We start from the raw sequence: 13,495 nt of genomic DNA on the forward strand, positions 1-13,495 counted from the left end.
AATGCTTTTAAGGCAGCTTATTCCATTAAATTTCCTTCTCTCTCTCTCTCTATTTATATAATATTAATCCTTTGTGATGTCCAAAACTTCTAAATATACATAGATCAAAGAAACAATTGAAAATTTCCCGACCTACCATAGTAAAACATATTTTTTTGGCAAAATTCATTATATTTATTCTGCATGCTATGTAATTCGTTTCAAGAATAATGCACTGATTATAGCGACCCTCCAACGTTTCGATACCAATTTCGACGATCACCTATTCATTTGTTTTCAGTGAGCAATTATTTGAGCTTTGAGAACAGGAAATAGTCGCTGAAAGCCAGGTTTTTAGAATACGGTGCATGCGAAAACAAATCGAAGTCCAATTCATGGATTATTGCCTTCGTTTTCACTGACGGTGCATTGCCGTGGAGCAATAGCACTTCTCTTTCTTCAAATGCATCTGTTTTTCGCCGTTTTCGTCCTTCAAATGATCCAATAACACTATGTAATAGTCACTTTTGATATTCCTTCCTTTTTTAAGGTATTCAATAAAATTTATTCTATACGCACACGAAAATACAGAAGACACCTTGCGAGCCTACTGTTTCGTTTTCCTTGCTTTGGCGCGGGTTCATCGTGTGTAGTCTACTCGGATGACTGGCGTTTAGACTTCGAGTAATGGACATCCATTGTTACATATCAGTGCAAAAATTTTGATTTATTAAGCTGGAACATCTCCAAACTCTGCTCCGAATTATCAATTCGTCAGCGTTTTCGTTCGATATCAAACAACTTCACTTTATATTCTTCCAATTATTTTGTGGACTCTTACGATGTTTTTGTCGGTAACAACCTCTTTTGAACATCCATTGCATTCACCGTCTAAAAATGATATAATTCACATCTTAATATTACGACAACTGTCAAGTTTAGGCTAGAGCTAATTAAAAATCATATGGCGACGCCATATATGTGTCAGGCCGGAAACTTTTCAATTGACCTATTATATTAATTACTAAATGTGCGCTTAAGATACCATTTACGCAGTTTATTTCTGTTTATATTTAACAAAATCGTATTTTTTCTCTTTGTTTATAAATATGAAAAACGTAATAAAAGGTAAGGTCACTATTAGACAGCTGTGAGCGCTTGTCCTTTGTGATGCCCGAATCACTAAGATATATGTAGATAAAAAGATTCTCATTATTGAGGTAGTGCATGAGCCTTTCAATAATTAATGATAAGAATGAAAATTTGCAATTTATTCCTTTATCCTTTATTGCGGCCTTTACACCCGAAAGATTTTTAACTACGCCGTACGTAGGCGTATTGGAGAGTGTCCAACCAGAACTTCTACGAATGAGGCGAGCTGAACCATGCTCAGATCAATTTGTTCGGATCGAAAAGGTCTCGCAGCCGCACCAGTGCTGATTATTAACCAAGGTTTACAGACATCTAGCTAGATCGCAAGGGAATAGCCAGACTTTGTCAAAGGAAAGAATGCACACCTCTCTGAAAAAGCTGCCGTTCGAAGGTCTACATCTACTGCTAGCTCGTAGGCAGCTATCACCGAGAAAATTAAATCTGAGCAATACATAGATCAATATGCCGTTTTTTTCATCCAAATTTTCGATACTATATTTGTATTCCTATATTTCTATATAGATAGGATATTTCTATGATAGTGACTGAGTCACATGCTTTCGAGGCACTAGAACCAAAATTTCAATTTCAAGTTTTATCAAACAGGGAGAACGACTTTCAAACTATATATTTGTGGAGATATTTATAATATGTTGGAGATCTGATAAATTATGTTTTATCTACTGAACAAGAATGTTTAGTATTCCTTTTAAGTGACTATTTCACTTCATAAACGATTTCCAAGAAATATTTTACTTCCTTTTGAATTTTTTTGTCAAATGTTAATAATTATTTGAAACAAAATCTCATTTGAATTTTCAACAAAATTCGTTTAAACGTTACTAAACAATTTGAGCAAAAATTTCCTCAACAAAATATCTATTACCCACATTGCCCATTATTAAAAATATATATTTATTAGATTTTAATGCAATTCCTACCGTTAAATTTTATTCAAATGAGTTTTATATATCGCCTGCAGCGTTGCCAATGGTGATGTCATTAAACGTCTAAAAATTGCTTCACAATAATTTGTACGAGAGTGAAAATGTATGTATGTATATTCGTATACTTATACATATATTAAACAGAAATTAAATTATTACGAAATTTCTTTCAATTACCTAATAATACAAAATATCTGCCAAGGTAAAAAAAAAACTAACGTTTGAAACTGATCTGGTGAAAAAATAAAATTAAAATCTGGAATGTAGACTTTTATTTATAAATAAAAAGCTTTTATAAAGCTTTGAATTTCTCTTACTCGGAAAAGCTGATGTAGTTTTTTTTAACATAGTAAGTGACACATAGTAAGTAGCACAAGGAAGAAAGAAGATTTAACATAGGTAGAGTTCCATTGGAAATATACTAAAGCGAAAAGTGAAAATTATTTTAGAATTTTGATATTATTGTGGTGTTATACCAAACAACGTCCAATATTTGCCTAATAAAAGTTATTGATATAAAAAAATATAAAAAAAATATTTAAACAAGTTTATTAACTTTGAAGTTTCTTGTTAATATAAATATTAATGTTGACCCTTCATAATCTCCGAATCAACCAAATTATGTACTTGTTGTAGACTATAATATTTTATTATGCAATTTTGTTCTGCGAAGAAGATCACTTTTTGTTTAAGGGTTAGCGTCCGCAACAAAACTGTTTGTTGATATGATAATTTCCAAGCCATTATTGAGACGCCGTGACATCCTCAAAAAATCAGTATTTGGTGTGCGCTATGAGTAGGAGGAATCAGTGATCCGTATTTCATCAAAAATGTAGCCAGCCTTAATGTTACAGTCAATGCGGAATAGAGTCATGATTAATGATTTCTTCGTGCCTGAATCAATTTATTTAAGGAAACTTTGTTCTATTTCCTTTACATCTTAACACCCATCAATTTCGGTTCTACTAGCTAAAGGCCACTGAACTTAATAAATTTAGTGTTATAACGAATTAGTGTTTGTATTTAAATTGTATTTAATTTGCCCAAAAAAATATTAAAAAAAATTTAAAATTACAAAACTACATATTTCCCATAACTCTAAAAAAAAATCAAATATCATATGTATATGTTGTGTAGTCGTAATTTCAACAAATTTTTTTATATTTGTAATAATAATAAATAAATAAACAATTATGCAGCATTTTGATCGACCACTACTATTTTTCCGCTAGAGACATTAATCCATCAGTATAGAACTTTCATCAGTGTAAATCGGAATTTCCAGAACGGTAGCGAGCGAACCATTGTTGTGTTACACGAACTGATACAGCATCGTCTTCAAAATATAGCGAGTTTCTTCATTATACTCACTAACAACAACAGCTGCAACTTTTTTTCAACTTCCACGAGTTATTATTTTTGGTTTTGATTGAACGAAGCTTAAAATCTCACCTTCCCAACACTATATTTTATGACACACTATAGTTGTAGCACTGGAGATATGCGATATCTATTTTCGACTACCCAATATGATATAACTTTACATATATAAATATTAGCTGAACGTTACTATGTTAATCATAATTACTGACGAAAGCTATCTGCAGTTTCTCTTAACAGCAAAGACAAAATGTGCCAATTTTAATGCACATGCATGCGCCAAAAGCCTCCGAGAACCTAAAAATCAGCTTAGCATTTACATATATATGGTTTATATATAAGTATGAAAGTATGTGCGAGCATGCTTCAACAGGAAGTCGCAATAAAAATAAAAGTCACAGGACCGACTTAACACCCGAAGCATTGAACATTAACGAAACCGAGTTACACTGACCGCCGCAAGGGAGGTGCAGGAGGGACTGAAGTGTATGACATACATACCTTTGCATGTGGAGCAGAGTAAAGGGCTTTTGGCTAGGATATATTGATATATGATATGTACGTGTATGAAACTCAGATATCCCACGTGGTAAGGGCTGCTTTATGTGTATAAGTATGTATAAAAGGACTTTCAGCAGCACGTATGCGTCTCGCTTATATTACCTACACAACAACACATATACGCTGATTGATAACAACATTATACTTCTGTGCGCATACAAGTTGAAATCATGATTGATGCGTTCAGTGAGGCAAGGTGTGAGTAAAGTAAGCAAGCGAATTATTTAAAGAATCACGCAAATGTCCAAAAATGTATATATGTGTACGTGCATATGTGTTTTCTTGAACGAATAAGCGCATTTGTTAGCTAAGTAAAACCGAAAGCGGCGACAAAGTTCTTAGTTTGTGTGAACGGGGCGTATGAGCGATTGTCACTTTGCTCGTAGCAGCGCCAAGGTAGAAAATCACAATTTCATAATAAACAAGGCACGTTCAGCGCCAAATCTGAAACAGGCCTCCAATCCTTAATAAAAAGGGAAATTAGCGTTTTAAGTTACAGGAAAAATTTTCTTTTAGTACGTGGCTTTAAACGCGACACAATTCTTTAATATGTATATTGAGCAATTTCACAGATGAGAAAACTGTTAAGAAATTGCTATTATTAGCCCTTAAATCTTATGATCTTTCAATGCCAGTCAATGTAAAAGTTCTCTTAGAGTTACAGAAACACAATGATATTATAAGAAGAGAGAAACTATTTCCAGCAACTAGAAAATTGCACAATTAAGTGTTCTTTGAAGCTACACCCACACTATGAAGTTCTATAAGTAAATTATGATGCTCAGAAAGTATCGGGAATTCTTCATTTAAATCTCCCGCTTATATGGACGACAGGTAAATTTTTTTTCTTAGGTTGATAAAACTGTCCTTAATCATGATGCCAAAAACCAGCGCGATCTGTCAACCAGTGTGTTTACAGCAGCTCTTTATGTCAGTGGACCTCAGCTCTCCCATCGAATTTGTTTTGATGTCTTCAATGAACTCAAAACGGTTTCCTCGGAGCGGCTCTTTGAGTTACAAGAATAGCCAGAAGTCACATGGAGCTAAAACAGGTAAATACGGTGCTTGCTCAATGATATTTGTTGAGTGTTTGGCCAAAATTTAACACAAATACGTTATAAAAACTTTGTAAATTTCAACAAACACTACTGCGGTCGACTGACATATACCGCTGCTGTAAGATTTTGATCATAATTAAGGAGAGTTGTACTAACCTAAAAAAAAATTTTTACCTGTCATCCATATAAGCGGGGGATGAGATAGGAGACGAAATGAAAAATCCCCAATACTTATTATTTATATTATAACATTTATTTAATTTTATTTTGAAATAATAAATTATGAACATAATAAATTAAACACACAGCAAAAAGTCACCAATTTCACAAACGCATTGGAAAGTAGAGAGAGTAAATGATATAGCAAAATATGCCCAAAGTGTGGTCGGTAAAACAAGTAATTTGTTTTTTACAACATAATTTAAAAATCTGATGAATCATGTATTTATTTATAGTAGATTATCGTTATATCACATAGTCATTATTATCGTTAGTGGGTTCGAGTACGAAAATATTATATCCTTAATCATTAGGCGCCTTCATATGAAAATATAAATGTCAATCGTTTATGCAAAAGCAGCAAATTCATTGAAATCCATAGGTCAAGAAAAATGTATGTGCAACTTCTCATTTACTTCCAATTTAATCAACTATAATTTATGTTTGTATACCTTTTTGTCAAGCTGCCCAGCCTTTATCTTTATGCCTGCTGGGAAAACATTTCTCTGTTATTTCAAGAAAGCATTCAATATATTTATTATTATTAATTTTTTTGAACAACCTCACATTCTTGTTGGATACACCGTTATATGAAATTCTTTTGTTATTAGCCACTTTCGACAACTAATAAAATAGATCCCATTATTCATCACTGAAATTCCATAAAATGTTTCAGAAATTATAAAGTTTAAAAACAAGGATTTCAGCTTCGATTTGGGCTTAGACTGCTTTGGGTGCATGGGTAGATCGATTATTCTCTAGGAAACCTACGAGTAAAAATTTTAGGTCTTCTTAAATAATTATTTGCTAGGATTTCTTGACTTACTTTTACTTACTACTGTTATTGTGAAAGTGTATTGCATCTAACTATACTGTTTCATCAAACTGACTTCATACTGCAAATACTGGCTAAATAATTATGTAATTTAATATAATATATTAATATTTCCTTAAAGGGTATTTCGTCCCTTTCAAGAACTTTTTACCGCGCATATCAGCATGCGGGCTTTCTTAGCTCAATTAAATCAGATTACTTCGATGAGCAAAATATGATTATTTATGAAAATTTAGATTACTTTCGTATTTTCCCATTTGAAAACAATGTTTAATCAAATCACGAATTCACATTTCAATTGTAAACGAAAATAACCTAGATAGAGTTTGAGAGCAATAACTTTATAATTATTTAACAAATTTTCTTGAAACTGAAACTTTAATTTCTTATCCGTAACTAAAATTTGAGATGTTTCGCTTTTAGCATGAACTTTCTAAAACTGATTTTAATCGATGCAGAATTTTATTAGAATTAATAATTGACATTATTTCCAACGAAATCTGATATATTATATTTTATAGCTTTTACAAGCTGAAATTTAATAAAAAATGTTTGTTCATTTCAATTCTATTTTTTCGAATCTATATTTCGCGTGTTAAACTTAAAGAAAAAAATATTTAAATGTTTTTCCTTTTTGAACATATTTAACTATTTCTCCATTGAATTTTTTAGTATAAATATTATTTTTAATTTATCGCATAAGGTTTACTGAAAACTAGAAAAAACATTTACTTCGGTTGCACTATCTTGTGAAAGATATTATAGCTTCGTAAGCACTTGTTTCCGATCGTTCTGTTTCTATGGAAGCTACATATATTTTATAGGTCCGATATTGACGTTCCGACATATGAGCAGTTTCTTGAGAAAAAGTCGGGGTAAAATAAAATTGATATCTCAAAAACAGAAAATTTAGTTTTCATTTACAGACAAACAGACGGACATGGCTAAACTCACTAAGCTCGTGTTACAAACTTTCTGGCAAACTTAATAGACCCTGTTCAGGGTACAAAAGTTACAATATTACAGGCACTCCTCGCATCTGAATAAGCTCCTTATTCTTAGTTATCTATGAGTAAAGCTTTCCTTAACGTTTACCCTTGTGACAACATATATTTTTCAATAACGTGTTAGCCCTTTAATATCCAATGAACTCTAAATTTTAACTAACACATTTCCTGTTCATTAATTGTAACGTCACGTTCTTCTATATGAGACCCAAATTTGTCATGAGGCAATATTAAATCAGCCAGTCCCTGACTTAGAGGATCCATTTGCTCTTATAAGCACCTCTGTAAGGAACTACGGTAGCTAAAAGCAATGCATCGAGATCTTGTCGCTTAAAGTGTTGTGTAGCAAACTCTAAGATTTTTTAATAGCGCGGATTTTCAACTGGCCCTCCTTCAACCGTCATGATTAACACTGACTTTATCAATCCATGGTCAGTTTTAGCCAATGTTTGCAACTTTTCAAGTTCGAGAATAGTCTCGAAATCCCGATCATAAATATTTGCAGTAGATGAACTATGCTTTCCACTTCGAATAGCGAATTCCATAATATTGAACGGTTTCCGGTTATCATAGCATACTGAAAGTGAATTCCATACCAAGTTCGCACTCAATTCAGTTTGATATTTATTCAAAACCGGAGAGCGTATCTTTAATCCACTAAACCTAACCTACTCTCAGTTACTGATTCTCTCACAGAACCGCCGGTTAAGTATTACTTCATGGAAAGGACAGGACATTTCAGTTTCCTCTATTGTCAGAACTGACGTATGCCTAATCTGTTGAAAAAGTCTCAGTTTTGTCATTATGAAAGCAGACGCTTCGCTAACAGCTTTCCATTTCTCTGTCGACTGACGGAGTGTCGTTAAATTATCGACCGTTAAACTACCACCGAGAGTGGTTTTAAGTTGTTACCTTGAATTTGAAAAGTAAGGGCAATAAAATAATACATGTTCATAGTCTTCTATCTAATCTATAATCTGTACACGTCTGATAGTTCGGATTAATGTCATTGTGAAATCTTTAAAGGTAGCTCCTAAAGCTTCCATGTCCACTAATAATTTGGGTCAGATGGAAATCCAGGTCCCCATGCCGTCTATCTATCCAAGAATGGATGTCCAGAATAAGTCTATGCCCTTGGTACTAATTGTTTTTGTTATTAGATTCGCCATCTGGAACGCACGCAGCCGCTATTGACCATCATTCTCAATAGACCATTATCCATTATATATCTTGATCGCTTTACCGGTTCCTTAGATATTAATTTGAGCCCAATATTACTCCCAGATACTTCAACTGCGGCTGGGAAATAATCTCACACGTCCTATGGTGAACTTCTTCGACCTTCCTGGTGCTTATGAGTAAAACTTCTGTTCTGCGCTCAGCCAGTTCCAAACTCCCAGAAGAGAACCATTAGCGTAGACCATTTAAGCACTCATTGCATTTGTTTCTTAGGCCGACTAATTGTTTAGCCACTGCTACCACTATGAGATCGTTCGAATATGCTATTAGTTTCACGTATTTTGGTTGCTGTGGGCCTAATACTGAGCACTGGTGTACTCAAGATAGAGTAGCTTATGGTGCCTTCGTCCGTATCAAAAAACGGCATTCTATTTTTAAAATAACTCATAATTCATATGAGGTATTTGGCGGCTCGTATTTCATCCAGGGCTTTGATTATATGTGCTAATTTTGCCTTGTTGAACGCATTCTTGACATCCAGAGTAATCAGCGCGCAGTACTTTTTTGTGCCACCTTTCCACCTTTTACCACTTACTGCGCCGGACAATGTGTAGATTGTCAGTTGTATAAAAAAATGAATAACTACGGATTACGTAATCTCCATCTAGACCCTCCTACCTCACATAAAGCAAAACAATACTTGACTCTTCCCTTATCGGAAAGAAGAAATTTTAGATTTGTCAATTTGTCAATAGAACTCGTTTTTACTGGAATTGATGGCAAAACCACTTAAGCCGCCAAATTAGTTGCTCCTTTAAAGACATTCATTCTGATGTCGATAGTACCAAAAAACAAGGAAAAAACGTCCTTCAACTGTCTTCAATAGTTTATTTATTAGTTTGCCACTCTGCCACCACACAATTCTGCTCTAAATGAGATTATTTTTAGAAAACATAAATGTATTATTTGTTTTCGTTACCATAAGTAATAATAGATTTTTTTGTATAATAAAACACTATCCATTTCTAAAAGGTATTATAATTTCAATATTATTTGGTGTTCAGAAATTTCAATAAACAAACTTTGAATAATAAACTTAGTTACTAAAAATAATAAATATCGTTGACGTGTTGGAACCCGTGGGTGAAAAGCACTTTTTTACAAAAATAAAACGCTTTCAAAAATAAATATTCACAGCTACATCGCGCATCTGGCCGAGTGTTTTTTATCCACCGATTCGCCAGTTTTCCAACACTTTACTATATAAATAAACACCTGCATAGACAGGCACGCAAATTGCTGTGCGCATATGTGTGTAATATGCCATTTACGCACATTTACTCGCAGTGCACATTATTAGTACCTACTATGTGGGTATATATGTGCATCTGTTTACACACAAGCATGTTAAACTAATTTCAAAGCCAATTTGTATTATTTTTTGTTACGTCCATTAGCAGCATTAAACAAAATTTTTCACATTGGGGAGAAGCTGCGGCTTTGATTTGCACATACACAAATATTATAATTGCATACACATAGGTATGTGTGTACCGTTATGTGCGCCCAATGCTTTCTTTAATTATGTTTGTTTAATGGGCACGTTAATCGCCTCTAAATTAGTTGCTGACACGCTGAATAACAGTGATTGAAATCTTACTTCAATACGCTGCAAAAATAAAAATAAAATAAAAGCAGCAATTTAGAAACGCTAAGTTCTGTTTAGGAATAAACGAGGCAATGAGTCATTTGATCCTTTGCGATACCAGATGGAATTCAGTTACTAGGTCTATGAGGAGCAATCATCCTTTTGTCGACACCTCTTCCAGTACCTCATAACCCAGCGTAGCCTTGCCAATGCGGGACAAGTATACAAAAGATACTCCATTGTTTTCCTGGTGATTTGCTCTTGACATTTTCTGCAGTCTTCTCGATATCAGCCCAATTCTGTGGACATATCTCGCCACCCGACAGTGGCCATTTAATATGCCGATTATGTTTTCCTACAGTCTCTTCTCTAGAGAGTGCCAATAGGAATTTTGTGTGCTTCGGATCTAACGTCTTACGTTTGACTTTTGCAGTTCATGCTTCTGTTCAGACGTCGTAAAGACAATGCATGAGTTTCCTAATGCTGCTCACGTTTTCGGGTGTTAGCCGTACACCATTTTTGGTCATCTCGTCCACTTTTTCATTGCCCTCGATGTCTTTGCGACCTGCACCCAGTAGAAGTGAAGTTTCTTGCTTCTGGCAACACTTTCTACTGCTACACTGCCGATATGCGATACAAGAATATTGTCTTGATTGCTGCTTGGCTGTCTACGTAGATGTTGACTCAGGAATTTCCTGCATGTGCATTAGAAACCAGCTCCACGGTTTTCGTAACAGTAAAAACCTCAGCTTAAAAAAACTGAAGTAGTCCGGCAAGTTCAAAGGCTGCCTTATGCCTAACTCAGAATAGTATATCTCCGCACCAACTCCATCATCCATTTTGGAACCATCCATATAAATGTTTAAAGTGGTGCGGGTAGCTAAGATTCCTTTACTCCAACCATCATATTCTATGTATTCTTTGAACCTTTTTTCCCAATTGAAAAGCAAGATTATGTAGTCGGTGCTTGTCAAACCGCCATTACCCACTCACCTATTCCCGAAGGTTCTACATGTAAATTATTCTGCAGCCCGTAGCCATCCATCCGATTTTGTGGCGCAGTTTTCAGCAAAGTGGTCTACAGGTGGCAGGTTTAGTATTAGTTCAAGAGCCGCCTTTGGAGTCGTTCAAGCTCCCGGTATGTTTATTTCTGTACGCCTGACGCCAGAATTGGTCTTACAATAGCTGTGTGGCGTCATGGCTTGAGAGAGGAAGAGAGCCCCAGATAGAGCCGAGCATCTGCCTACAAGCATATAAAGCATTGTTAGCCTTCCTCACTATCTCTTTTACATTGGGGTGCCACAGCAGTTTGCTGTCCAAAAGTTCCCCAAGGTACTTGGTCCTTGAGAAAGAGTTGTGACCCATTTTTCGAAGGAATTATGGGATATATTGAGAATGGGAGTCACAGTACTGCTAATGGTCTCTAAACGCCAACCCGATATTAAGGTGGCAATGTTGTCCGAGAGGCTTTGCGTCTACATTTCTTAGAAGTTTATTCTCCACTAATGTTCATTGGGAGCAGTGATAGTACTCCACCATCATTCATTGTCATTGGTCATTCTAGCATCGTTCCATTCTGCTCTTATTCTTCCAATCCAAGGTTGTATAGCACCATCAACACCTATTGATTGGATACTGTTCATAATAGATTCCGTAGAGACATTTATAAAATACACAGTGAATTTTTTGAAGAAAACATTATTTTTTGAACGTTCGTTTTCTGACGTGGCCAAATAAAAAGGTCATTGCTGCGTATTCCGGCCGTGAATAAAGTCTGTAAAAACAAGTAAGGATAGGATAAGATCCGAGTAATGAAATGGAAAAGGTCAATCAGAGGATCGTAATTTTTGACATGCCTCAAGTATAGTCAAGAACTATATTTTTGAGGCATTCACAGGCTGGCTGACATATTCAGCATTTTATTGAGTAGGTCCTGAAACATGTGATTTCACCTAAAGGCTCATTGTACCATCTCTATCGTAAAAATTATTGTCTCTGACGCACTTTTTTAACTTTTTTATTTATCGCACGTTCAGTAGTTTTCAACACAACGGTTATATGAATAGTGGGCGGGGTTATAAACCGATTTGGTACAGAGGTAACGAAAGAAATATTTTGAGCAATTGTGGTTGATTTCACTTTTGCGATTTAAGACACATGTTTTTCAATCTACTAGAGGGCTGGGTCTTCGCACTTTTTACAAATTTTTAGCATATTGGTCCCATCATTACTGTTATATTTTACATTAAATTACAGTTTCACTCTTAATTTAGAGCTCTGTAATAGTACTAAATTTTCGTTTAATGGAATTTTGTGGGTGTAGCTATCTAGCACTATCCGCATTAAAGCGAGGTTCTCGAACATATCACTGTTTTGCGGACGATGTGACCAAAGATGCCTCCTATGAGCACCTGGAGCGCACATACGAGATCTGCTCCCGCCGCAATGTCAAAATCGTGTTTGGCGACTTTAACGCCAGGGTGGGCAAAGAAGGTATCCTTGACACTACGGTCGGTAATGTTATCGTATATCTCGTACAGCTCATCGTTCCATCGACTACGATATTGGCCGTTGCCAAAGCGCAAAGAACCATAAATCGTCCGCAGAACCTTTCTCTTGCAAACTCGTAACGCCAACTCATCAGATGTTGTCACCGTCCACGCCTCTGCACCATAGGATCGGGATGATGAGTGACTTCTAAAATTTGATTTCGTTCATCGCAAAGACTTTACTTCTCACTGCTTACTCTGCGTTGAAGAGGTCCTTCCGGCATAAAGGCCGTTCCCTGTCGTCCTTTCATAATCAGCTTTGAAATCGACGAAGAGGTTGTGTGCAGCGATTCTGTTTTCACCAAACCTTTCCAAGATTTGGCGCGCGGCAGATATTCACCATCAGTTCTTTTTTTTGGATTCGGCAGAGCACACTTAAATTTTAATCGTTGGGCATGCTTTCGTGCGACATATTATACAAAGAAAGGGATGCAAGCTCCTTATTAGTTCTAACCGCCGTATTTGAATAGCTCTTCCCGCTATCCATCGGTCCCCACCGTTTGATTTTGAGACCAGTAATTGGGTTCGTTCGGCTGCGTGTTGTGATTGCAGCTTCTTAACGTCAAAGCTCCCTTGTATCTACTGATATGCGGGGCAGCTCTCATAGCTGCACTCTAAGCGATCATAAAAGACATCTTTGGTCACATCGTCCTCTGCTTTCATCGGGGCGGTGGCGCAAATCAGCGATATGTTAAAGAACTTTGATGTGGATGATGGTTATACCGGCTTGAATGCTGCGACTCTGAGATATTATCAGTTCCAATAGCAATAATTGTAGTAAAAGGACGGGATCAAAAATAGTTCGATAGACGTTACTCTAGGTGTCGTGAAAATGTCCCAAATCAATCCGTCATCGGTAGCCTTGACCATTTCGTTTTAAAGCTCTGCGTATCCAAGTTATCGATAGTTTGTTATACTGGACGATTACTGGCATTGAGTTGAGTATAGAAAGTATAATGCATCCCTGATAATTGGTTTTTA

Source organism: Bactrocera latifrons, unplaced genomic scaffold, assembly GCF_001853355.1.
Source record: "Bactrocera latifrons isolate USDA-ARS-PBARC rearing strain unplaced genomic scaffold, ASM185335v1 scaffold_5, whole genome shotgun sequence".
Lineage (NCBI taxonomy): Eukaryota > Metazoa > Arthropoda > Insecta > Diptera > Tephritidae > Bactrocera > Bactrocera latifrons.